The 24,926-nt window shown below is 41.5% G+C and overlaps 1 protein-coding gene across 16 annotated transcripts in view; it reads right to left on the bottom strand.

The window, feature by feature from the left end:
- Nucleotides 1-19,233, bottom strand: part of RAB27B (RAB27B, member RAS oncogene family) — a 217,506-nt gene extending 198,273 nt beyond the window's left edge. For 11 of the 16 annotated variants that reach the window (XR_014074723.1, XR_014074722.1, XM_081562224.1 and 8 more), the window contains exons 1-2: nucleotides 10,735-10,802; nucleotides 314-460 (exon numbers count right to left, since the gene is read on the bottom strand). The gene's annotated coding sequence lies outside the window, so the exon portion shown is untranslated. Of the gene's footprint in view, nucleotides 1-313; nucleotides 461-2,114; nucleotides 2,162-10,734; nucleotides 10,803-18,891 lie in introns of those variants that run through there. The other 5 variants (XM_081562231.1, XM_081562233.1, XM_081562232.1 and 2 more) reach the window with 4 other exon arrangements.
- Nucleotides 19,234-24,926: the final 5,693 nt, after the last annotated feature.

The following is a 24,926-nucleotide window of genomic DNA, read 5'->3' as shown; positions in this document are numbered from 1 at the left end:
TCTCTTTGGCTCGAGAATGGGAAAAAAAATATCTAGACTCTGATCTTAAGAACTTTCACTAAAATTTCCAGAAAAATTTCATCAATATTTAATAGGGAAAAGCTCTAGTGAAAAAAGAGGGAATCTGTCATAGAGATGGTAACAACTTCCTAGAGATATCTCACAGTCCTCTTGCAAAGTTTCTAATACATTTCTGTAAGGTTTAATGTAATTTTATCTCAGTTTCATACTTCATTTTTCCTTTTATGGTCTGACTAGAGATATTTCCTATATGTAATGAAGATGGTGTTTTATCCCCAAATGGGTTACTTACTCTCTGTACGACTTTGTGGAGTCATTTGAGCATATAAACTTCTAAGGGTCGGTTTTATTCTTCAATGGGAAGCAATGCTCCATAAGTCTAATAACAGAATTTCTTAACTTGAATCCCATGGATCAAATTCAGCAGTCCAAAAGCTTCCTGAAATTGTGAGAAAATATTATATATGTATATATTCTCATTTCTTTTTGTAGGGGGCTCATAGCTTTCATCCGGAGAAGGCAATGGCAGCCCACTCCAATACTCTCGCCTGGAGAATCCCAGGGACTGAGGAGCCTGGTGGGCTGCAGTCCATGGGGTCGCTAAAACTCAGACATGACTGAGCGACTTCACTTTCACTTTTCCTTTCCTGCATTGGAGAAGGAAATGGCAACCCACTCCAGTGTTCTTTCCTGGAGAATCCCAGGGACGGGGGAGCCTGGTGGGCTGCCGTCTCTGGGGTCGCACAGAGTCGGACACGACTGAAGCGACTTAGCAGCAGCAGCAACAGCATAGCTTTCATCAGAAACTCAAAGGGGTCCATGATACAAAAAAGGAGTTGAGAAACATTAACTTAAATATCCATCAATGTCAATGAAAAAACATACGAAGTCATTAACATACATAGAAAATAATACCATGTAGTACATAGAACACTTCATGAATGTTTATTCATCTCTTTCTTCTTTCTTCATTTATTGAATCCTCTCACCTATTTAAGCTTCCTTTTCACAATTATGTTACAATTCTCTTGAGGGCAGAGACTACCTTATCATTCCTTGTATGGCTTCCGTTGCAATAAGTACAGTAGGAAGGAAAATGCTATAGAATAAACATGTGTGTCTCCCCAAAATTCATATGCTGAAATGTGATCTCTGATATGATGCTATTTGAAGCATCCTGGGGTCTTGGGAAGGTTTTAGACCATCATGAATGGAATTCATGCCCTTATAAAAGAGGTCCCAGAGAGTTCCCTCACCCTTCTGATATGTAAGGATATAGGAAAAGATAGCTGTCTAGGAACCAGGCAGTGGGCCCTGACCATTCCCCAAATTTGCCAGCATCTTGACCTTGAATTTCTTTTTTGTCCTATTTTAAAATAACTAGTCCATTCACATGGAACAAAATTCAAAAGCTGTCCTGTTATAGCAGTGAAATCTGCTAACAGAGTAGAACCGAAATGTTCCCACCAAAATCAAAAAGATAAATATGTGAGGTGATGGATGTGTTAATTAACTAGATCTTGGACTTAGCCTCCACAACTATGAGGAATTCCTGTTGTTTACCAGCGACACAATTTATGATATTTAACAGTCTGAATTAACTAAATGGAAACAATTATTTATAAGTTGGACTGACCAAAAAGTGATCCTGGATGTGTGTTAGTCTATACAGGAATGTGTGAGGGTGTGTAGTTGTGAAGAATTATTTTCAATATCAAATGGTTGTTTTCCTTTCCATTTCTTTCTTATAGCCTTTTGAACATGGACTGAAAGGTTCATTAAAGATTGAAACCAAAAATCCTTCACTGGTTCCTTTTGGTCTTCAGTTGTCCTTATAGTATTTCAAGCATACTTGTACTCTGGGAGTGCTAAGGATCTCTTTACCCAAATAATCCCATAACCTACTTTTCCTCAAAACTATAAAACTTCCCTGGAAATGGGAAAGTTTCAGCAGATAGATCCCTTCTGATCAGTATCTATGATCCCATTCCCCTCTAAATCTCCAGCCATCTTCCTGCTGGCTAATTTCCCTCAGAAATGCTATTGCTACTCTGCTGCTGTGGAAACTCCCTCACCCCTCTACGGTCACTGACCTGCTTCCTTCCTGGCTTAGACTTTTCCAGTGACCACATCCCTATTTGGTTGCCAGGCAACCAGTCCTGGAAGGCAGGTTTACTGTATTATGTGCTTTTCCTCAGATGGATGATTTGTTTTACATGTCTTTTCTCAGCCATAATTTGAATCTAATTCCTTCCAACATTCTCTACTGTGGCTCTCATCTTGGGTTTGACAAACTATTACAGTGCACAAGACCCAAGAGTTTTACTTTTTATTTATATTTCATTTCTTTGCTAGGAAGTCTTCTCTTTTGATCTCTCTCATGATTTTCCTCTTTTCTTATTAAATGTTGACATAAGTCTCACTATCCACCACTCAAGACTTCTCAAATGCACATTCTATTACTGTGGAATGTCTTGGCTATTTAACCATAGATTGCATAAGAAACACTAAAGCACCTAATGACTTTGAACCATGTCCAGGGTTCAAACTAAATGTGGCCTTAATGGGAAAATGCAGAATATAGAACAAAATAGAGGAGGAAAGATAAGAAAAAAGACCTCAGGAAGACATGACAGAAATTTGCCAAAGTCATTGTCAAAACCATGGGGAAATGATCTGACCATTGTTGAGCCTGTGTGGTAGGTACATGAGGATTCATAATTGCTGAGTTTTTGAAAAGTTAGAGGAATGTTCTTGCTATTATTTTATGTTTTTAAACCTGAAATAAATCTGTGGCATAGAATTTGGGAGTGTCTGACTGAGAAAATTTTTTTTATTTTAAGAGGATGGAGCCTCACCTGTATTCAAGGACTTAATCCTTGTCATTAGGGAAGAAGCTGCAAACCCATAGTAGACTTGTCTAGTCCAGCTGAGATCCAGAAAACCTGGAATATTTTAGTTATAAAATTCAAGTTGAACACTATGTCACAGTTTCTAAATCAGGGCACTACAAGCCTAATAGGTGGGGTACACAGCTTTCATTCCTGCATCAACACTGCCACTTTATTCATGATTGCAGTGAGCAAGCCTTGCTGTGGTAAATGAAGGAAGATGCCACCTGTCTATAAAACCATCCTTGCTGCTTGATTCTAAGGTCCTCTTTTGCACTGGGAGACTTCTGGGGTATTCTCATGGGACACACTCTCAGGTTCTAAGTCCATTCTGAGAGTTCCATCCATGTCACTGTTCCCCAAATTTCCGGTGACACCTCCAGATTTGTATCCAGCCATGACTTTGAAGAAGAGGTGAATGTGTTTAAGGTTTTATGGAGGATGGCACCACTAAATTAGGCTGAGGCATCTATGGTGAGCAAGGTTTAAGTATTGAGTAAAATAGAAAGGATGGAAATACAAGATATAGACTGGGAGAAAATCGTTACAAACCACATACCCAACAAAGGACCAATATCTATACAATATAAAACATTTTAAAAACTCACAGTAAAAAAGCCCAAACAATCCAGTTAAAAAATGGGCAAAGGTCACAAAGAGATATTTCATCAAAGAGGTTTTGTAGACAGCAAATACACTCATGAAAAGATGTTCAAACATCATTAGCTATTAGAGGAATGCAATTAAAAATACAATGACATATTCATGTATACCTATCAGAATAGCTAAAATTAAAAGTTGGCAATACCAAACGCTGACAAGGACGTGGAGAATCTAGACCACTCATATTTTGTAGGTGGGAACTTAAAATGGTCCAGTTACTCTTGCAAGCAGTTTAGAAAGTTGCACAAAAGTTAAACATACCATATAAATAAGCATTTTACTCCTGAACATGAATCCCAGAGAAATGAAAACTAATGTTCATACAAAAACCCACATGTGGATTTCAGAGCAGTTTTATTTGTAGTAGCAAAATACTAGAATCTGATCAGAAGTTATTTAACAGGAGAATACGCATATCCCTGGAAAAGCTACTCAAAAATAAAGAAAAACAAACTATTGCTTTACTGAAAACTTCCAAGAATCTCCAGGGATTCATGTTGCATGAAAAACACCAGTCCCAAAAGGCTATATACTGTTTGATTCTGCTTATATAACATTTGAGAAATAAAACTGGAGAAATGGAGGATAGATTAAGGATTGCCAGGGTTTGGTAACCCTGGGTGAAGGGAGTGTCAAGAAGGGGCTGTAGGGAGGTGAACATAATTATAAAAGGGCAACAGGAGGGATCCTGTGGGTTTGAAACTGTTCAGCATCTCAGTCCTAGTGGACTGAGACACACACACACACACAAACTAAAACACACACAAACTAAAACATGTGGTAAAACTGCAGAACTGAACACACACATATATACACACACACAGATATGAGTACAAGTAAAACAGAGGAACTGAATGAGATTGGTGGATTGTATCACTATCTTGCTCATGACATTAAAGTAGTTTCACAAAATGGTAAAAACTGGGCAAAATGAATATGGCATCTCCCTGTATTATATCTTACAATTGCATGTGACTCTATAACCATCCCAATAAATATTGCAATTTTAAAATCATACTTACAGAAAATACATATTAAGGGTTGTTATTAACTTAATTCACTTAATTCACAAAAGGATTGTCAAAAGAATCCTTTACTAAATTCATATATTTTATATACAATTTATATAATTTTACATGCATATATAACTATATAAATTTATATATTTCCCATGGTAAACGCACAAAGAGAAAAATTAAGATTCTGTATTTTGCAGAAATATATCCATTGTTTAAAGTGAGTCGCTCATCTTTTTATTTTGCTTTCGTTATTAGAGGGCAGGCAAGTCCCACTTCACAGTGATTGCTCTTCAAATATTCCATTTACAAAATGGATTCAGGGCAATTGCTGTAGCGTTATTGGAATCTCGAAATCCTTGTCCCTGAAGTGCTAAAGAGCGTTGGAGGGGACTCTTGTCATTTTTCCCAGCGGCAGGTTCCCAGCCCTGCAGAAAGGGCGCCTGCCCACCTCAGGGGCCCAGCACAGAACACAAACTGGAGAACGACAATCAGGTGGGACAGACAGGAAGCAGGGAGTCCAAGGTCCCTGGAGCCCCTCCAAGTTGTCTTCAGGACTGGCAGCGGGTTCCTTTCATGGCCTCCTTTTTCCTTTCAGAGTGCCACATTCTCTGCTATTCAGGGACTGGAACTATTGAGGAGGAAACGAAATATTTTTTCTCAGGACAACCATCTTTCACCTGGATACACGTGCAGGCTGTGCGCGCTTAGTCGCTTCAGTCCTGTCTGACTCTTTGTGACCCTGTGGACTGCCAGGCTCCTCTGTCTGAGGGATTCTCCAGGCAAGAATACTGGAGGCGGCTGCCATTTCCTCCTCCAGGGGATCTTCCTGACCCAGAGATGGAACCCTCATCTCTTACGGTCTCCTGCATTGGCAGGTGGGTTCCTTTATGACTAGCGCCACCTGGGAATCCCTACCTGGATACACATTCCCCAAATTACCACTGTGATCATTTTGCAAAAATATGTGTAATGTTTCATAACTGCTGGTCTTTGTAAGTAAAACATGCCTTTTTAAAAAGATGAGATCAGAAGTGCAGATGATAATGGCTAGATTTGGGTATGTTTCTAGGGCACTGCGGGTCGTCCTTCCACCTGTCCAAGCTAAGAGATGCAAATCTTTCCTCGTACGGCTGTGTGTCTGAACCCACAGACATCTGTGGCTAATCACACAGGAATATGAACGAACTGAAGCACCAGAGAGACATCTACTGGTTGGTTTCTTTCCTTCTGGACTGGCTTTTCAGAGATTATTTTCTGTGTCATAAGGAATTATAACTAACCAGCACTCATCAGCATTGCTTATAAGCACTGCATATATAGCTATGCACTTATATTGCCCAATAACCTGGGATGATTAATTGGAAGTCTGGAGGGACCGAAGTGCTCGCGGTCCAATCTTCCCATCACAGGCGCTCCATTGGTTCTGACAGCCAAGATGGCAGAGAGCCAACCCTGTTAAATTCAATGTGGGGGGAGTGGAGGGTGGGCACAAACAGGGCAGTTCACAAACATGACCCGTATGAACTGGAAGAACTGGATGAATCAATAGATGCCACTCTAGCCTTTTCAAGAGCATTTTCTATTGCAAAGTGCATAGGCAATAAGGATGAAAATAGACGAAGGTTCAAAGGACTGGTTTGGGACATTTTCTTAGAATCACATCGGAAGTGGAGGCCCTAAGGTTTATTTTTTTAAGAGAAAAAACCAGGAGCAAATCTTCAAGTGCATCAAGCTCCACCCTGGAAAAGGCTGACCACTTGGACAGAAAAGGAAGGTGGCTCCCATGTCTCTGCCTCATGATAGATACACTGGGCTTTCCACATGGCGCTGGTGGTAAAGAACCTGCCTGCCAAAGCAGGAGACATGAGAAACACAGGTTCAATCCCTGGGTCGGGAAGCTCCCCTGGAGAAGGAAATGGCAACCCACTCCAGTACTCTTGCCTGGAGAATCCCATAGACAAAGGAGCCTGGTGGGCTATATGTAGTCCATGGGATCGCAGAGAGTCAGACATGACTGAAGAGACTGAGCACAGCATGACACATTAACACTTGGTAAACCTACTTTACTTTTCCAGAATTTTCCGCCGTTATGCACTTGTGCACTTTATGGAGATCTCTGGAGGCCTTGTTATTTTAGGTTCCCTGTAGAGAATATTTTATCCCAAATACAATTGTGGAGAACAATGAGGGCACAAGCTAAGCTGCAGAATATTTGACTGAATCTTGATTCAATTACAGGATGAATCTGAAACATTCAAGTCAATTCAGGGATCTTAAATCACGATAGACCTAGCTGTTTGGCACCAAGAGTCATAATTTATCCCTGTAGCTGTCTCCCTCTCTTTCCTGCGGGGGTGGGGGTGGGGAAACAGAAATGTTTGCTAGAGCCAAAGACAAAAACATGATCTGTCTAGCAGGTTTCATGTAAAATATATCTCCATTAGAACAGAATAATATTGATATCGATTTTCAAGAGAAATAAAGAGGCACATAAAACAAAAGCCACATTTCTTTTGGGTGATTAAAATCCATTTTAGAATTGTCATATTCCATAAGCAGTTACCATGAAGTAGGATTCCTGTTGTTTTTGTTGATGACGAAAGCAGCGCAAAACCCCTTATTATCCCATCATTTTCCACACACGCAAAAAACACTGCCAAGAGTTTGCTGGATGTTTTTTTATGTTTACATGCACAAAGAAACATGTATATCTACATACAAGCGTGAATATGAAAACATATCCTAGCACTCTTCTGTCACGTTTGCTGTGTTTTTTTTCCTAAACTAATTATGTTTAGGGTCTATTTCCCTTTCAAGACAGATATATCTACCTTATTCCTTTTATTTTTTTTATTTTTTTATTAGTTTATTTTCTATTTTCTAAATACAATACCTTATTCCTTTTAAATGTGTTTCTCTATTTACCCAGATATTAGCTGTCTCCCAGTTCCTCCTGTGAGAGGACAGTGTTCTCTGATCCATAGCAGTTATCAGAGGATTTGATTTTCCTGTTGAGTTTTTCCCCATCCCTCCGAGCTTTGCTACAGGCGTCCTTCTCTTATAATCTGTAGCTTCCTGGGCATTTTCCTCAAACTCCTCCAAGCAAACAGTCTTCTCTCCTTCTCACAATGCCATGATTCCTTCTCCCTCTTGTCCTCCAGAGTCACCAACCAGTGGTACCGAGAGAACTAACTATGTTCCCAGCATTACTTAGACAGGAGTCAGTGAAATAGACTGGTGCATGTGCTGCTGCTGCTGCTAAGTCGCTTCAGTCGTGTCCGACTCTGTGCGACCCCAGAGACGGCTGCCCACCAGGGTCCACCGTCCCTGGGATTCTCCAGGCAAGTATACTGGAGTGGGTTGCCATTTCCTTCTCCAGTGCATGAAAGGGAAAAGTGAAAGTGAAGTTGCTCAGTCGTGTCTGACTCTTAGCAACCCCTTGGACTGTAGCCTACCAGGCTCCTCTGTCCGTGGGATTTTCCAGGCAAGAGTACTGGAGTGGGGTGCCATTGCCTTCTCCTACTGGTACATATATTCCCGGAATAAAAGAGTGTATGAAGAAACCAGGACACTGAAGCTTAGAGGGAACACATCAGTTGCCCAGAGTAGCTCAGCTGGGAAGTGACAGAGCTGTCATTGGAACCACACTCATAAGCATCACATTCCACTGATTCAAACACCTTGGTAGAAAATATCTATTCACCTCCTTCAGGAAGAACTCAAAGAGAAAGATGTTTCTTCTTGACTTATCTCAAATCTGAATTTTCCTTCCAAAAACCCTGAGGGTTTGACCATGTGTTCAATATCATTGAACAAGTCTCTCAAAATATCTGGAAAAGGAGGAAACTTTGGCAGGAAAAGATCTTATATCTCCATGGCCAATGGGCAAGGAAAGTTGCAGAGTCCTCAAATGTTTTAATGTTATATACATATATATTTAAATGTGTCCTTTTAAAATTGTAGGTTTCTTTTCATAATGGGATACTTATATCAGGTTCAAGTAGCTCTGCTAAAAATATGCCAATTTTCAGATATGCTAATGGCCTAAACCTAATGATAAAAATATTTCACTTTTATTGTAGTTTCAATGTGTTTAATTATTAGCGAGGTCATCTGTCTCTGTTTATATTCACTACTTGCATTTTTTTTCTGTGACACTCATATTCATGGCCTTTGCTCATCTCTCTTTTCATGTGTCTGTAAGTATCTTATTAACTTGTAAGTGCTCAGTATATGTAAAGAATATGTAAAATTTTTTCTGTATGTTAAAAACATTTTTTGCAGCTTGTTATTGACTTTGTTTTATTGCATCTTTTCTGTGTAGACATTTGTGGACTTTCAGGCAATGCTATTCACCAGTATTTATTTTGATTGCTTCTGAGTTTTGATATGGGATATACAGTATCTCTAGGGCATCCCATGTCATGCCAGTGGTAAAGAACCCGCCTGCCAATGCAGGAGATATAAGAGACTCACGCCTGATCCCTGGGTCAGGAAGATCCCCTGGAGGAGGGCACAGCAACCCACTCCAGTATTCTTCCCTGAAGAATCCCATGGACAGCGGAGTCTACTGGGCTACGGTCCACAGGATCGCACAGTCAGACACAACTGGAGCAACTTAGCATGCATGCACACAATATCCCTACATAAATATAAATTTACTTTTCTAATTTTTAATGAATAAGGTGACATAACACAGTCAGCATTTTTTTACTTCATAGTTATGAAAGTACCTAGAAATTACCCAGCAAATTTCACCTTACTTCATTCCTTAAGTTCATACAGAAGTGAATCCTGGAGATGAATACGAAGTACTATCTGAGATCTAAAGACTATGAAAAGAGCTAACTAAAGATCAGATATACAGTATAGCAACCACAGTTAATAATACTGAATTATACACTGAAATTATATACTGAAATTTCCTGAGAGTAGATGTTAAGGGTTCTCCCCCACACACACACACAAAATTATAACCATTAGAAATGATGGCTACATTAATTAGCTTGACTGTGATAATCACTTCACAATGTATAGATATATTAAATCAACACATTGTATGCCTTAAGTATTTACAACTTTTACTTGTCAATTATACCTCAATAAAGCTAGAAGAAGAAAAAAATAATTTTCTATGTCTGAAGAGAAAATTAGCAAGAGCTTAAAAAAGGGGGAGAAGGAAGTGAAATGTAGGAACAAATCGAGAGTATAAAAGATGTTATTCCCTCTCACTTTCTCAGATGGTCTTGTTTGTGTAACCAATGAATCCCCAAGGCTTCTGGGGTCTGTGCTGTGAGCCATTTTAATGGTCGATTAGCACACAATTGATTGGATTAAGCATGCAGTCCTTCAAATTAGATTTTAAGTAATCTGACTGACCCTGTCAGACCCTGAGTGACACAGAATCCCTTGGACTGATGCCCAAGGTGAGAAAAGAGGTTGCACACCAGCAACACAGCCCTTCCCAGGACCAAACGCGCCAACAAACATGGCCGCCAAGGCTAGGTTGAACAGAGAGGGTCATGGAACCAGGGTTTTCTCAAAGCCCAATTTCACCCCTTGCCACCTATATAACTTTAGACAAGTTATGGAAATCCTTTAAGTTAGTTTCTCTTCAGAGGAAATGGACAAATTTATCTCTCTCTTTCAGTGTTGTTTTGGTTAAATTTAATAATGCTATCTAGAGCACATTGAGATTGTAACCATGGATGGATCACCCGAAATGGGATATTGAAGCTGAAACTCCAATACTTTGGCCACCTCATGCGAAGAGTTGACTCACTGGAAAAGATCCTAATGCTGGGTAGGATTGGGAGCAGGAGGAGAAGGGGACGACAGAGGATGAGATGGCTGGATGGCATCACTGACTCGATGGACATGGGTTTGGATAGACTCCGGGAGTTGGTGATGGACAGAGAGGCCTGGCGTGCTGCAATTCATGGGGTCGCAAAGAGTCGGACACGACTGAGCGAGTGAACTGAACTGAACTGAGTGCTGATTCTCGGATGGAACCTCAGACCTGCAGAATCAGAATTCCTGGTCTCAGGAATCTATTTTCCAGAAATCATCCTAGGTCTTACCTGCAAGACCCCCAGGATATATCGTTTGAGTAAACAAGTTTGACACCTAAGACCTCTTACCTGATGAGGTAAGAGGCAAATTCTTGCAGTTCTTCTCTTTCTACCTTCTTTTCATGCTTTCATAATCTGAAGGCCTCATCATTCTCTTATCCACTCAAGAACTGAGTTCCTATGATGTCACAGACTACTAGACTAGCCTGGCAGGCTACAGTCCATGAGGTCGCAAGAGTCAGACACAACATAGCAACTAAACCACCACCACCACACTACTGAACAAAATACAAGTTTTGCTCTTTAAAAAAAGCTTGTAGATTAATTACAGAGATAATGATAAAAGGCAATATTTATTGAGAGATTATTCTGCACTAGAGGTTTAATTCTCAATTTTCACAGCTCTTCTAAAGACTACATGCTATCTTTATCCCCATTTTACAACTGAATAGATAGGAAACATGTCACATCTCTACCAGGATTTGTGCCTTTCTTTCTCAGTTTCTGCAGTTAAAATCTGAAGGAAATTAGTGAGAAAGCTACTTATGATTTAAACAAAATAATTTAACTGAGCATAAGCTATGCTCAATAATATGCATAAAAGAATTTTTTTTTATAAGACTAGCTTCTTAGCTAGATAGACAAGCCCATTGGGAGAGAGAACACAGAGCAAGAGGTAGGAAGTCTTAGGTGTCAAACTTGTTTATTCAAACGATATATCCTGGGGGTCTTGCAGGTTAGACCTAGGATGGTTTCTGGAAAGCAGATTCCTGAGACCAGTGTCCAGGGATTCTGATTCTGCAGGTCTGAGGTTCCATCCAAGAATCAGCACTACTAATACCCATTCTGGGTGAGTCATCCATGGGCCACAAAAAAAGAAATGCAGAGACAATGACAATTTCAGAGTGGCGTATGACACAAGAGAGCTGTATCCTAGAAGATCAACCAAAACATGTGTTGCAAAAGGGAAGGGGTCTAGAGGTAGAAGAGGCCAATTAAATACAGTGAGAAGAATTTAGACTGAAAGTAAAGGACCAGCTGGAAAAGGCAAGAAGCAGAAGCTTGTCTTAAAATTTCATCGCAGTCCGTCTAACATGATCTCGATCATTTTAGCTGTCACCATTCTGCTACTACTATACTGCCAAGTCTATGATGAACCCTTTAGTGTTAAGGGCAGACTAGCTTCAGAGGTTCTCTTTTAAAATTTTAGGTGTAATGGGATTGCTGGGTCATGTGATAGTTTTATTCCTAGTTTTTTAAGGAATCTCCATACTGTCTTCCATAGGGGCTGTATCAATTCACATTCCCACCAACAGTGCAAGAGGGTTCCCTTTTCTCCACACCCTTTCCAGCATTTATTGTTTGTAGACTTTTTGATGATGGCCATTCTGACCGGCATGAGGTGATACCTCATGTTTTGATTTCTATTTCTCTATAATGAGTGATGTCGAGCATCTTTTCATGTGTTTATATCTATAGGGGTGGGATGGGAAGGGAGATGGGAGGGAGGTTACGCACACCTGTGGCTGATTCATGATGATGTTTGGCAGAAACCAGCACAATAAATTATAAAGCAATCATCCTTCAATTAAAAATAAATAAATTTTCACAATTTATGTGTAAAATATCTTTGACATAATGTTGTTCCAAGTCATCACTTTTATTCAGCATATTTCTTTAGAGGGGAAAAATAAAACATAATTTTTACTTCTCTAAACTTTTGGTCTTTTGCTTCTTTTCTGTACTTAAAGTGACTTTATTCTGAACTAATTTTAGACTTACAGGAAACTTGCAAAACTATACAGAGAGTTTCCAAATATACCTTATTCAGCTTGAAACAGAAACAAAGGAGACTAGCAGAGAAACTGGAGAAGTTCAAATTAGGTCTTTAGTTAAGAATACCAAACTAATGTTAAATCCTGGTTTGACACTCATATACTTTGTCTATTAATTAATGAAAACAGAGGCTACTGCAAAGCTTTAGAGATAACTTTTGAAGCTTGCTTCTTCCTTAACAGAAATAAGTAATTATTTCTATGCATTAGTTTTATGTATTAAGTGTATATATATTTTTCTTTATCCCAGGTGTTGATGAAAAATTATGAGAATTTTGACTCCTTAAATTTCTTAGATGTAAGATTATTAAAATAATCTCTGTGATTCCTGCCATTTTTAAGTTGGGAAAATGGAGACACAAGAGAAGTTAAGTAACCTGCCTAAGATTACATACTGTAATTAGAACAGAGATTCATTCAAATCTAGGCTTGATTGTGGCTCCAGAGCTCACAATCTATACTACAGCAGCATCATATTATACCATCTCTTACATCCATAAAATCCTAAAATGCAGTAATGGAAATTCTTGGGGGAAAAAAGTGTTAGTCACTCAGTCGTGTTCAACTCTTTGTGACCCCGTGGACTGTAGCCCACTAGGCTCCTCGGTTCATGGAATTCTCCAGGCAAGAATACTGGAGTGGGTTGCCATTCCTTTCTCCAGGGGATCTTCCCGACTGGAGATCGAACCCAAGTCTCCCACGCTGCAGGCAGATTCTTTACTGTTTGAGCCCCCAGGGAAGCCCAGTGTAAATTCTTGCATTCTCCTAAATCCACAGTCTAATATTACAAGGAGAAAAAAGGATATCTTAGTCTTTCACTTGTATAATTTTAGTCTCACACTCTTCAATAGACTGAAACAGTAATAATCATTCTGTAAGTGAAGGACAATTATAATATTTATCCTGAGATGTATAGAAGAATGATAGTGATGTCAGGTCAGAAAATTTCTCATGAAAGTTCTTTGTATGCCACTAGAAAGTCATAATTAATTACACTTATATTTTTAAACATAATTTATTAGAGATAGTCCCAAATAAGCTCTCTGATGTTGGCAAACATCAGTAGCTATAGGGGTCACTGTGTTAACGTTAGAAGTTGGGAGTCAGTCAAGGTTTGCAGCTGCAGGCAACAGAACTAGCTGATGACTCAAGCAATACTGGAAGCATTTTAAGGTTCACAGAATTGATGAGAGGCTGCTCAGTCAGACTGGCAAAATAGAAGAGGGGCAAGGAGCAGAAAGGGCTTCCCAGGTGGCACTAGTGGTAAAGAACCCGCCTGCCAATGCAGGTAGACTTAAGAGACGCTGGTTCGATCACTGGGTCGGGAAGATCCCCCGCAGGAGGGCATGGCAACCCGCTCCAGTATTCTTCCCTGGAGAATTCCATGGATAGAGGAGCCTGGTGGGCTGCAGTCCATAGGGTAGCAAAGAGCCGGACAGGGACTGAAGCGACTTAGCACACACGCACACAAGTTGCAGAAAGGACATCAACTTTTAGTAGGACCAGCCTGCACAGGCTGTCTTCTCTGACTACTATCTCCAGGCATCACCATCACTGTGAGTGGTATCATCTCTTCTTCCTTTTATCATTTTCCATGATTCAGAGTCCTGGTTGAGAGTATCTAATTGACCAAGTCTTCATCATTTGCCAGTTTCTGTTTGAGTGATGAAGCCTAGACTTATGCAAAGGGGGTCTCTGGGATTAAGAAAGGAGTTTAGTTTCCTGGAAACCCAAATGATGACAGTGTCAATTATATGTATAATATTCAAATTTTATGCAAATCCTAATTCGCAAATGGAATTTTACATTGATTTCTTAAAGATTAAAAGAATACAAAGTCAAAAGATTTGCCTTTTATGAAAAATCCTTTCATGGAAACAGAATTGTAGAATATAAAAGGTATTCTAGAACCTTCTGATTCAATCACACACATCAACAAGAAATTCACTTATAACTGAGTGAAATGAAATGAATGAATGAAACTGAAACTCATTTATAACTGCTGCAATTAGCAACAGAGCACAATTAAGAGTGTGAGTTCTAGGTGTGAGCAGACCTGGGGCCGGATCCTTCCAACACAGTCCTAGCTGTATGACTTCTAACAGGTTACTTAACCATACTGTACCCTTTTCCTCTAGTCTCTAAAATGGAAGAACTGGTACTATCAATTCACTTATCTGTGGAGAGGATCAATTGATGCAATTCATTAAAATCAATAACCATCCAATGGCAGTTTCCTTGGAGGCTATTATGCCAGTGTTCTCACTGTGATTGCATCATCATTACCACCATCAACATCCAACTACTGTTTCAGTTCAGTTCAGTTCATTCCCTCAGTCATGTACCACTCTTTCAGACCCCATGGACTGCAGCATGCCAGGCTCCCGTGTCCATCACCAACTCCCAGAGCTTACTCAAACTCAGGTCCATCAAGTCAGTGATTGCCATCCAACCATGTCATCCTCTGTCGTCCCCTTCTCCAATCTTTCCCAGCATCAGGGTCTTTTCTAATGAGTCAGTTCTTCGCATCAGGTGGCCAAAGTATTGGCGTTTCAGCTTCAGCATCAGTCCTTCCAATGAATATTCAGGACTGATTTCCTTTAGGATGGACTGGTTGGATCTCCTTGCTGTCCAAGGGACTCTCAAGAGTCTTCTCCAGCACAGTTCAAAAGCATCAACTCAACTACTGTTTGAGTATGTTTAATGAAGAGCCATATCTTACAATGCAATGCAGTTCATTTTGTTGCCACATAGCTCTCATTATTAGCAAGCTGTGATGTTGAAAAAACAAAAAACTTCAGATTTGCAATACCAGGAGCTCTAGCATCTGCATCTTTCTGTGTTTTTAACTATGCTCATGCATCAAAGTCATCAACCAACGTATGTCTTCTACCCACTCAACACTACACAGCATCATCTATTCAATGGATAATGCTGACCAACTGGTATACAGTTCTATGCCAAGCTATCAAAAGTGATTCTTTTAAAAGATGTTTTATTTCATAGTGGCAGTATACACACTGGCATTTTGTTTATGAAACTAATGAAGAGCAAAATTTTAGAGAATTAACATCATGTTATGCTAAAATATTCTAAGTTATTTCCCTAAAATATTTATTTTTCAGTAAATCATATGCTCTCCAAAGTAATTTTATAAGAAATTACATTCTTGTTATTAACACTTGTATACTTAACAGCACTATTAACTCACTTCTTCTGAATAGTATAATTTTAAAATTTTGATTAATGCAAAATATGTGTGGCAGAGTTTTAAATTAGGTGTGAAAATTTTAATGTTTTTTAATGAGAGTGATTGTAAGCTATTTGGGCAATCTGAAGTGTGTTTCTTAGCTAAGCAAAAAACTAGTTATTTAATGCAATAGTAAACGATTTAAAACTTTGATGGCTTTATTATGTCCTGATTTATAAAATTTGAAATTAAAATTATATACCTTCAGTGGTATTATTAAAAAATAAATAAATAAAATGCAACAAATCTTTTTGTTAAACAAGATTTTTAGAGTTTTTCTTCACAACAAATTACCCACTAGATGGCACTAAACAACTGCCAAATTTTTTCTAACACGGCCATATCAGGTCAAGAAAATAAGCCAAGAATCCTAATGACTGAAGGAACACTTGTGTCAGACAGACAGACCAGATCTCAAAGAATCTAAATTGTATGTAAGGTGATGCTGAAGAATAATTGGAAGCTATTTACACAAGAAATCTTACTTATCACGGTCATTTGACATACACAGGGCCAGCAGCTAAATATTAACAATTCAACACAAATTGGTAAGGTGTAAATTTATTATTAAATTGCATTAATTTGAATTCCACTAAATATCTAACCAAGACTTGGATTTTCTCTGTTTATGAGGAAATAGTGTTCACAAAACAATAATGAAAAGGAATTCCAGGGAAATAATTTGTACATAATTTGAGCTGATAATTATAATTACTCTCAATCAAGGGCTTGGTGGGTTAAGGTGTGTATAAAAATGTTTTCACTTTTTTAGGACATCCTGTCATTTAGACCGATCTTTGTCCAAGGACTGAGCTTACAACTAAGTTCATAAATTATAAATATTGTAACATTTCTAGAAAGCCAGAACTTCAGATGAAAGCTCTGAAGTTCAGAAAATGGCCAGGATACTTATAAATTTGGAGGTATGTCATTCTATTGAAATAATCCACTCTTTCTTGGAAGCTGATATGTATTAAGCCATAAAATGAATAGCCAAACACTAGATGGTTTTGAAGACGTCTTACTGCTTTGTTGTCATTTTGTTGAATCTGCTATGAAATGAAAATATCTCCTGATATATTAATAAACAAGAAATGTCACAGCCATCAGTGATTTCTGGCCTCCAAACATGAAGAGAGCTCCCAACACTGTGATCCAGAGGATGCTGCCATCCCCCATGGGGACTGCTGAGGAGCTGGGGGAATGCAAGAAGCAAGATGAACAAGGAAATGGGATTGGCCCCAGACAGCGGAGGTGCATATGAAAGGAACGAATTCAGTGAGCCAGGAGGACTGCATCTTCCCACACAAAGAATGCTAAATTCCTTAACTTGATACCTGATCTTTGATGTTCAGACTGCCTGCTCCCCTTGCAGCAAACTTGTATATAGCCTGATTTCCCCTCCTGCCTCCTTGGAGCAGTTTTCTCAGAGCTACTGAGATGCTGTCTCCCGGGCTCTGAGTCCTAAACATCCCCACCAAATAAAAGAACTCGCTACTTTCCACTTGTGACTATAGTTTTTAGTTGACACTGCTTTTATACATTACGAGGTAGTTTGTATTTTTATAGTATCAACAAACTTAGATCTTGAATCTTTCACCATGTAATATAGTTATTACTTATAAGCCATCCTGAAGATACAACATTTGGGTGAATAAACTCAGACATAAAATCACAAAATGCTACCAAGAAATCTGAAGTCGAATTTTTACTAGGATTCTGAGTGCCTCAGGCTTGAGAAGGAAGCTAATTATGGAATAATAAAATGGGATCATTTGGTCACAACAAGGTTTGTTCTTATCTTTGCCTTGAACACCTGTTGGACTGGCATTTAATGCTCCCCCTGTGAGTGTCCTGTGCCTCAGATGTGAAGTAAAACAAATATTCTCTTTACAGGGAGGGAGGAACAGGTAAGCTTTTAAGAGCTCAGCTTCATTAACAAGATCATTTATATCATTTTTTAGAGTTCCCACACAAGTGCTATTGTATGCTACTTGTCTTTTCCTGTCTGACTTACAAATGAACTTATTTACAAAACAGAAACAGACTCACAGACAGAGAAAACAAACTTAAGGTTACCAAAGTGGGGAGGGATAAATTGGGAGTTTGGATTGACATATACACACTATTATTTTTAAAACAGATAACCAACATGGACCTAATACTGTATAGCACAGGGAACACTGCTTGATATTCTATAATAACCTAAATGGGAAATAATTTGAAAAAGAATAGGTATATGTATATGTTAACTGAATCATTTTGCTGTACACCTGAAACTAACACAACACTGTAAATCAACTACAGTGTTAGTCATTCAATCATGTCCAACTCTGCAACCCCATGGACTACAGCTGGCCAAGCTCCTTTATTCATGGAATTCTCCAGGCAAGTTTACCGGAGTGGGTAGCCATTCTCTTCTCCAGGGGATCTTCCCAACCCAGGGGTTGAAGCCAGGTCTCCTGCATTGCAGGCAGATTCTTTACCATCTGAACCACCAGGAAAGCCTCCAAATCAACTACAGTCCAATACAAAACTTTTTTTTAAAAAAAGAGCTCAGCTTCTAAACAAAGCAGTGCTTAAACTATTGTTTGTTTTTAATTCCTTTTGCATTGCTTCTCTGCTCCAACTTAAAATTTGACATGTTTAGAAAACATGTAATGCCGTGGATTTGTTAAAGCAGGCAGGCAGCTAGATAAGAGCAGAGAAAGGGGGCACAGGCCAGACGGCAGGAAACCACCCATCTTGCAAACAGTGGGGGTCTTTGAGCAGACAAAAGAAGGAACCTCTAGGCTGACAGGAAACCACACAGCTGGAATGATTAAGTGTCCTGGAGGCAAACAAAGGAAGGTGAGAAAAGGAAGGAATCTCTGGTGTTCAAACGTAACTTTTGCTCCTTATGCTCTCATTACAATAAAAGAAACCTTCAAATAAGAATTTCCCATCATTCACCAGCCCATGACACTTCCCATCAAGGCTAAAAAAGGACAAAAATCCCTACCCCCCTGGGGAAGGTGGAGCTGGGAAGAAAATCAAAGAATATGACCCCCCAAACCACTCCCTCCCCAATGAATATTCCATCCCTTCATTTCTACACCCCATATAACCCCCATGCCAAGGAAACTCAACCCAGCTACTCACCTAAGACTGCCCACTCTCCCCTTGAGAGTGTGAAGTGAAGTGAAGTGAAGTTGTTGCAGGAAGGGGGACCCCTTCCAGGGTCCGAAACTGGGCTCTTGTCTAACACTCGGAAACGAATTGTCTGAGGAGACACATGTGCTGACAAAGCGAGGGATTTTATTGGGAAAGGGCACCTGGGTGGAGCGCAGTAGGGCAAGGGAACCCAGGAGAACAGCTCCGCCACGTAGCTTGCAGTCTTGGGTTTTATGGTGATGGGATTAGTTTCCGGGTCGTCTTTAGCCAATCATTCTGACTCAGAGTTCTTCCTGGCGGTGCACGCCTTGTTCAGCCAAAATGGATGCCAGAGAGGATTCTGGGAGGTGGTCGGACATGTGGCGTCTCCTTTTGACCGTTCCGGAACTCTTCTGGTTGATGGAGGCTTATTAGTTCCGTGATCCTTACCAGGACCTCCTGTCGTAAAACAACTTATGCACATCGTTACTATGGTGCCTGGCCAGGGTGGACGGTTTCAATCAGTGTGCTTCCCCTAACAAAGTGAAGTGAAGTGAAGTGAAAGTCGCTCTGTCGTGTCTGACTTTTGCGACCCCATGGAATATACAGTCCATGGAATTCTCCAGGCCAGGATACTGGAGTGGGTAGCCTTTCCCTTCTCCAGGGGATCTTCCCAACCCAGGGATCGAACCCAGGTCTCCCGCATTGCAGGCGGATTCTTTACCAGCTGAGCCACCAGGGAAACCCCCTTGAGAGTATACCATCACTTAAATAAATCCTCTCTTTGCTTTCTTGACCTCCCTGTCATCTCTGAATTCCTTCTGCAAAGAGACAGGAACCTACCCTCCAATAGTATCTCTGGTGGAGCCAGCCAGGAGATTTCGGTTAAGCCTTAGCGTCTCACCTCCTTTGCGCTTGAGAGGCACTGCCTGAATTCCTGCTTCTCTCTCTTTTATGCTTTCTTACTGTCTGCGGCATTTTTGGACCTATTGCCACAACCGTGTGGAAGCGTAAAAGTCCCTAGCGTGGTCGGCGCAGAAATCTCCCTGGAGAAGATGAGTCGCGGAAAGTTCCAGTGAGAGAATACGTCTGTCCGCCCACATCAAGGCAGTCTGCGCGCTACCTTTCAAGCTCACAGTTAAAAGCATCTTCTTGCTCCCTCCCCACCACTACCCTTACAGGCTTTTTTTTTTTTTTTAAGATTTCTTTGATGTGGACCATTTTTTAACTTTTAAATTTAGTTTATTACAATATTGCGTCTGTGGTTTTGTTGTTTGTTTGGGTTTTATAGCTGCGAGGTATGTGGGGACCTTAACTCCCCGACCAGGGACCGAACCTGCAGCCCCTGCCTTGGAAGGCGAAGTCTCAACCCCTGAAGCACCAGGGAAGTCCCCCCTTATAAGTTTCTTACTGGTCTACCTGTGTCTTACTCTCCTTGTCTCATCACTGACACTACTTCCCACTCATTTCCTACCTAACTCCACTGAAAATAGTGAAAGTCGGCCAGGCATTTTCCAACCTTACTGCGGGATCTTCCACTTATCCTTGCTACATCTAAAGAGGGCTCATCAGGAAAAGTCTCCCGCCCTTCCTGCAGGCAGCCAGGGACCTCAACCATCCGAGCGTTGCCCTGTGGGTTTGCCTCATCCACCATTTAACTAAAAATCATCAGGTCCAACTGAGTGGAAATAGAAAAAGCAGCCTTTCTGTGAGCTCCCGCGGCAGTTGCGCCACTGCAGTCCGTTTGGGAGCTCCCTACCCCGTAGGTGGTCCGTGGGGGTACCCCCGGGTGTTGGGAGACTCGCAGTGGTGGCACCGAGTCCAGGTGGTCCTTCAGCGCCAGCTCTGCCCACCACCCAGCGGTCCGCCAGTCCCCTCCCTGGTCCGCACACATTCAGGTCCCGCCTGCCCCGAGCCGGGCAGGGGGCGCACCTGGCCCCGCCCCAGGGATACAAGCCGGGGCCTTGATCCATGTTCCTGGGGTTTGCTTCCCCGGGTTACGAGACGGGGAGTGTCTTTGCAGGGCCTCCAGGTCTTGAGTCCCCGCAAGTGCAGAGCAGGGGACGGCCTAAAACCCCCACCCTCACCCGCTGCACCCAGCCTGTCGCCCACAGGACAGAGCGAGTGTGAGAAGGGGAGGCAGGGGAGGGTGGCACCAGGCTGATGGGCGGGGACCACCGACAAAAGGGAGCGGGAGAGGCTTTTTCACAAACCATTTCTCTTAATAGCCAGTGCCTGTTTTCAGAAATGTACCACCCTTTTAGGAAAAAAAAAATCTTGGGACCTAAATAGGTCCTAGAACTATGAGGATGTGTGCAGCTCCCCTGGAACACACCTCAGCCCACAGGGATTAATGAGTGGCTGTAGAATCTATAGAGAAGCCGTCAGGAAGGTCACTCATCCTGGGTACCTAGGAGGCCGGGATAGGACACAGCCCCGGGACGCTGAGGCTAGCAGAACCACCGCTTGGAGGCGTGGCTGACTCCCATCGTGGCCAGAGTCGGGACTAGGTGGATGGGGACAGCTGGAACCAGCCCTGTCCTAGGGATTCCCCGCCCCTCCGGGCCCCCGGCCTAACGGGAGCATCCTCTCCCTAAAAGATCTGTGGGCAGCACCTTCTTCAGCCCCAAGGACTCACCCCCTGGCAGCGTTCTGAGTGAGTCACAGGGACAAGTTTTCTCTAGATTCTTTAAAACCCAAAAAAGCTCATTTTCTTTAGGCCTTCCCAGAAAATGGAAGCCTCAGCTATAATACCATCCTAGAGTTAGGCATCTTCTGCTAAAGGCAGGGAAAATAGAAGCTTATTACGTTTAGGCTTTCATGGCCCTAAGAGAGTACCCAGAGCTCTGTAAGTCCTGCATTAGGGAACCTAGACAGCTGGAACCCACTCAATCTACACGAAGTCCTCCCTAGAGGCACCCCGGGGGGGAGAGAAGACCAAGCCCCAGCACTCTTTCACCGTCTTCAGCCGCCAGAGTTTCCTTGCTCCTTTCAGGAAGTAGCAGGTGGGGCCTCAGGGAATGACCAGAGACCATACTGCTTTCTCTGTCTAACCTCCATCAGCGTCCCCCTTGCTGGGGCTGGTTGTCAGAGGACGTGCCTCGCAGATTCGCCGAAGAATTCCGGGGACTGACTCTCTCCTTTGACCCTGGTGGTGGTGGTGGTTTAGTCACTAAGTGGTGTCCTTCTCTTGCAATTCCATGGACTGTAGCCCACCAGGCTCCTCTGTCCATGGGATTCTCCAGGTTAGAATCCTGGAGTGGCTTGCCATTTCCTTCTCCAGGGGATCTTCCCGACCCAAGGATCAAACCCAGGTTTCCTGCATTGCAGGCAGATTCTTTACCAACTGAGCTATGAGGGAAGGCCCCCTTCGACCTTACATCCAGCTTCAAACTGCACGCATGCTCAGTCGTGACCCACTCTTTGCGACGCTATGGACTATAGCCTGCCAGGCTCCTCTGTCCATGGGATTCTCCAGGCAAGGATACTGGAGTGGGTTGCCATTTCCTTCTGCGGGGGATCTTCCCAACCCAGGGATGGAACCCACATATCTGGTGTTGCCTGCATTGCAGGCTGACTCTTTACCAATATCGCCACTTGGAAAGCCCTAACCTTACTTGGAAGGACCCAAATATTGTGCTTTCTTACTGTTGCACCATTGAGAGGAAGACCTATATTTGGGCACAGGATCAAACATGCTGAAGGATTATATGTTGCCCAATCTCGTCAGTACCCCTGGGACCCCTGGGCGTGTTGGCAGTGCCTCTAAGGGATTCTAACTGGGACTGTCAGGGAGGCCAGCCTGGTATCACTAGAAGGGATCACATGATCCTTTGCTTCACTGAAGGGATAAATGATGCATAATTAAACCTGTCAACTGCGGCAAGGTTCAAGAGATCACCCAAAACCAAGATGAAAATCGAGTCCTATTTCAGGTCTGGTTGGTTAGTACTCTCAGAAAACATATGAAGTAGACCCAGACACTTTCAAGGAACACATTGTATTTGCACCCACTTCTTTAGCCAGTCAGTCCTTGACATTATCAGAAACATCAAAAGCTTACCAGGGGACCCCAAGCTGCTCTCAGCTCTCTTATTGACATGCCCATCAGTGTTTTTAACAATAGGTATCAGGCCGAGGAGGAAAGGAAAGAACAGCATGAGGAGAAAGGAACAACAGGAAAACCAGTCATTTGGGAGCATTGTGACAGGACAAGACCCAGCTCCTGGTCACCCCGGAAGTACTTTCTGTAAACCTCTGCCAGGAAAGGGAGCCTGTTTGAACTGTGGGACCCCTGAACACTGGAGAAAGGAATGCCCAAGAAACAGGTCCCAGCCTCCACCCAAAAGGCCTCGCCCACCCTGCAAGACAATGGGCCACTGGAGGAGGCAATGGCCCACACCAGTCATGGCAGCAGTTGATTGATGGGACTCAGGATCTCCCAGGGGTCCCAAGAAGACAGTCATCATCACACAGGTGACCATGGACGTGGCAGGTAAGCTTGTCCAGTTTCTAATGGACTTGGGAGCCAGTTACTCCATCTTGAGTTCATGTCCATGTCCCCCAAACCTGCCCTATTGTCCAGGGGGAGAAGGAAGGCCAATGGTAAAACATTTCACCATCCCTCTAACTTGTAGCTGGGGAAAAACCCTTAACGCATATGATTCTAGTCGTGCCTGGATGCCCCAGCCCATGAGGTAATAAATTTTAAAAATAATAAACATTCAGAAAAGTGCACAGAATGTAAATGTACAGTTTAATGAATTATCACAAAACATACACTGTGTAACTCCCTAGACCAAGAAGTAAAATATCCTGGAACTCAGAGACTGTGACAGGAGGGATTTCAGTCTTACTCATTTTTGTTGAAGAGAAAATGTTTCCCAAGCCTTACGCACTATGACTTCTCTGTCTCATTCATATTATGAAAGACACAGACATAGAACTGTGGGATTTGTGCTTTGTCTTCAAATACCAATAAATTAAATATGGTGAATAAAAATCTTTCTAAGATACTTTTCCAAAAGTAGTAATAATCATTGAATAATTTTTGCATTGTTCTTGTGGCTGCATGTTAACAAAACCACCACTTTTTCCTTCCCCAGGAAGAACTACCACTATAGAGAGATAGATAGATATAAACATTATATCATGCTATATATTGATGTAATTTAATATATATTATATATTACATAAATATGTTGTATGTATATTAATTCTGATCTTCCCTGGTGGCTCAGTCAGTAAAGAATTCACCTGCAGTGTGGGAGACTGCCTGCAATGCAAGAGACCTGGATTAGATCCTTGGGTTGGGAAGATCCCCTGGAGGAGGGAATGGCCACCCACTGCAGTATTCTTGCCTGGGAAATCCCATGGACAGAGGAGCCTGGTGGGCTTCAGTCCATGGGGTTGCAAGAGTTGGATATGACTTAGCAACTATACCACCACCACATATTAATTCTATATAAAACACTTTTTATAAAATTTACACAGCATTCAATTGACCCATTTAAGGTGTACACTTCAATGGCTTTTAGTATATTCACAAAGTTGTGTGACCATCACCACAATCTATTTTAAAACAGTTGTTTGTCACCCAAATAAGAAGTCCTATGCTCATTAGCAGTCACTATCCATTTCTCCCCCAACACTCCCAGCACTAAGGAACAATTAATCAACTTTCTGTCTTTATAGAACTGCCTATCCTGGCTATTTAATATAAATGGAATCATAAAATGGTTTCTTTCACTTAGCAGAGTGTTTTCAAGTTTCATCTGTGACATACAATTCAGTACACCTTTTGCTGTCAAATAACATTCCATCATATGGCTATTTCACACTTTATTTTTCCATTCATCAGTTGATGAACGTTTGATTTGTTTCCATTTTTGGTGGTTATGAATAGTGTGGCTTTCAATATATGGACATACATGTTCAGTTCTATTGGTTAAATCCCTAGACGTGGGATTTCAGGTCAAACAGTAGCTCTTTGTTTAATCTTTGTAGGAACTTCCAGACTGTTTTCCAGAGGCTCTGCATTATTT

Source organism: Giraffa tippelskirchi, chromosome 14 (assembly GCF_054371585.1).
Source record: "Giraffa tippelskirchi isolate mGirTip1 chromosome 14, T2T-mGirTip1v1.2.pri, whole genome shotgun sequence".
NCBI lineage: Eukaryota > Metazoa > Chordata > Mammalia > Artiodactyla > Giraffidae > Giraffa > Giraffa tippelskirchi.
Note: the sequence above shows the minus strand (reverse complement) of the source record. Positions and strands in the feature narration are given on the sequence as shown.